Source organism: Gossypium hirsutum, chromosome D03 (genome assembly GCF_007990345.1).
Source record: "Gossypium hirsutum isolate 1008001.06 chromosome D03, Gossypium_hirsutum_v2.1, whole genome shotgun sequence".
Lineage (NCBI taxonomy): Eukaryota > Viridiplantae > Streptophyta > Magnoliopsida > Malvales > Malvaceae > Gossypium > Gossypium hirsutum.
Window position 1 is genome coordinate 43,042,638 of NC_053439.1, and position 2,961 is coordinate 43,045,598.

Here is a 2,961-nt window from a genome sequence, read left to right on the forward strand (position 1 = left end):
TCAATCCTTATAACTCACCTGAATTTATTATTATGCTTTTATCTAAACTTTCATGTAACATGGTCTATTTACTAGCCCGTTGAATCACTTGGAATACTAAGGATACTCGAGTCTCTTGTCTAATAATACATGCCAAAGCTATGTCCCAGACATAGTCTTATATGGGATGTTTTCTGTACTGCCAATGCCATATCCTAGATATGGTCTTACATGGGAGTTCTCATACCGGTGCCCATGCCATGTCCCAGACATGGTCTTACGGGGGACCTCTCATCTTCGTGCCAATGCCATGTCCCAGACATGGTCTTACATGGGATCTCTTTACCCAAATGTCATGACATTTGTATCCGATACATTCCTAATGTTTCAACGGGACTTTTTAATACTAATTCTCTGTCGTCTCATACTTGAGTCAACATTAAATAATTTCATAAAATAAATACATAGTTGCTGAAAAATAGCAGCATTAATAATAATTATTGAAATATTGCATTTATTTACCGTAAACTTACCTTAGTACAAAATATGTCTAAATCTATCAACTTAGTCTTCAACCTTTTTCTTTCCTCGGTCTAACCCTGAATTTTGTTCTTCTTGATCTATAATAGCAAATTTAATTTATTTAATACTCACATTTATCAAAACAGTCCTTGACTCGAACTTTGGAAAAATTATAATTTTGCCCCTAAACTTTTGCATAATTACACTTTTTCCCCAAAGCTCGGAAATTAAACTTCATCCCTTATGCTTATGTTTTATGACATGCTGAACATTTTTTTCCTTCTATGGCAACATCAAATTCCCACTCTAACACTTACTTATAAACATTAGGTATTTTTACCGATTGTGTCGTTTTACTGGTTTTCACTTAAAATCGCTTAGCAAAAGTTGTTTAACATAATTCCAAGCTTCATATTCTACCATAAAACATCAAAATAAACACATTTCACCTATGAGTATTTTTCCAAATATTAACCTTAGGTTAAATTATTGCTAGAATACGCTAAATCAAGTTACTGGGACTCTAAAAACGTAAAGAAGATTAAAAATGAGGCTTGGGATCACTTATTATGGAGCTTGGAAGCTTGAAAACCCTAACTATGGCTTCCCCCTTGCTAATTTCGGCCAAATGAAGAAGATGAGCACAATTTGCCATCTTTTTCCCTTTTAATTCATTTTAATTACCAAAATGCCCCTAACTTAAAATTTTCCGATTTCACTTATCTCATGTCTATTTTTTCCATAACTTAACCAATGGTCTAATTACCATATAAAGAGCTCCAGTTTAAAATTTTATAACAATTGGACACCTCTAACATGTAGAACTCAATTTTTTCACTTTTTACAATTTAGTCCTTTTAACTAAATTGAGTGCCCAAACGTCGAAATTTTTGAACGAAATTTTCACGAAATCATTCCATGAAACTATAGACCATAAAAATATAATAAAATAATTTTTTTCCTCATCAGATTTGTGGTCCCGAAACTACTGTTCCGACTAGGCCCGAAATCGGGATGTTACACACTTCCTCTCGCCCTAACCATTGTGTTCGAATAAACATAGGAAAAAGTCACAAGAATGATGGGAATTTTAATAAAATTACCTCTAAAATTTTTCTTCTCAATAGTAGCTCCTCCTCTAAAATCTCAAATTCAAACTTTTTAATTTTTAAGGTTAAGGTAACCTCATTTTAAAAGGGTTTTAAACTTTAACGATTCATGTATCTGAGAATAAAAGCACAATTAGCTGTGTACAATTGTATTACTTCTCAACATGTGGCGAAGTGTATGTGACAAGTTAAAGCAAAAAGTGTACGTAATAAGTTTCTCCTTTAGTGATCTCTCATCTCGCGAAGTCAAGTTTTAAGAAGAGTCTCTTTAAAACTCTTCTTTGAACCAAGTGAGGGACAAATTGTTATAGTATTCACTATTACTATAACACCTCTAACCCGTATTCTTCGCTGGATTAGGGTTATAGAGTGTTACTGTACTATCGAAACATTTAGCATACATTTCATATAAATAATCATAAAGATATTATAATTCAATCATTTATATGCATATTATCCCTAAATCAAGTCTTCGTGGTCTTAAAAATACCTTTGAAACAATTCGAGATCTATTTGAAATCATTTGGAAAGTTTAAGAAAAAGCTGCAAAATTTTGACTGCAAGGGTTACACGGCCGTGTGGCCAGGCCATGTAACATTCGAACTGGTGACACACGGCGTGTCCCAGCTCGTGTCCTTGCCCGTGTAACTCTCTGAGTAGGGTCACACAGCCAAGCCACACGCCCGTGTGCCAAGCTGTGTGCTAGGCGTGTAACTGTCTGACTTGCATGCAAAGGAACCTACAGGGGACACACGGCCGTGTCACCAGTCCGTGTGGACAAAAATTCACCTAGAAACAAGCTCTTCCAAAACCATTACAAGCATAACCATCAAACCTTCCTAAGTACACTTTAAAAGGGACTTCAAACAACATCAAAACACATTAAAACATGTTCAAAACATAACAAAACACACATCTTAAGTGCCTAACCAATGTGCCATCATTGACACCACATTTAAATTATCCATTCACATCCAATATACCATTCATAGGCACCTCAAATAAAGTTCAAGCAATCAAATAATTGAATAAGGTAAGAACATAACATATACTCATCTTTCTCAAAATCAGGGTAAAATACACTTATGGGCCTTAAATTAAGCTTACATGGCCCTAAAAATGGTTTGGGAACAATTAATGACTAATTTGAATCAAAACAGAAAAATATGAAAAAATTTAATAATTTTAGAAACAGGGGTCACACGGCCATATGGAATAGCTCAGGCCGTGTGGTTAGGCCAAGTAACGAACAATGACCATGTGAAAAATCCTACACCTAAAAATTAAGAACACACATGGCCATGTGGCCAGGCCGTGTGCACCTTAAAAAGCTTCCAAAACAAGGCAAAAC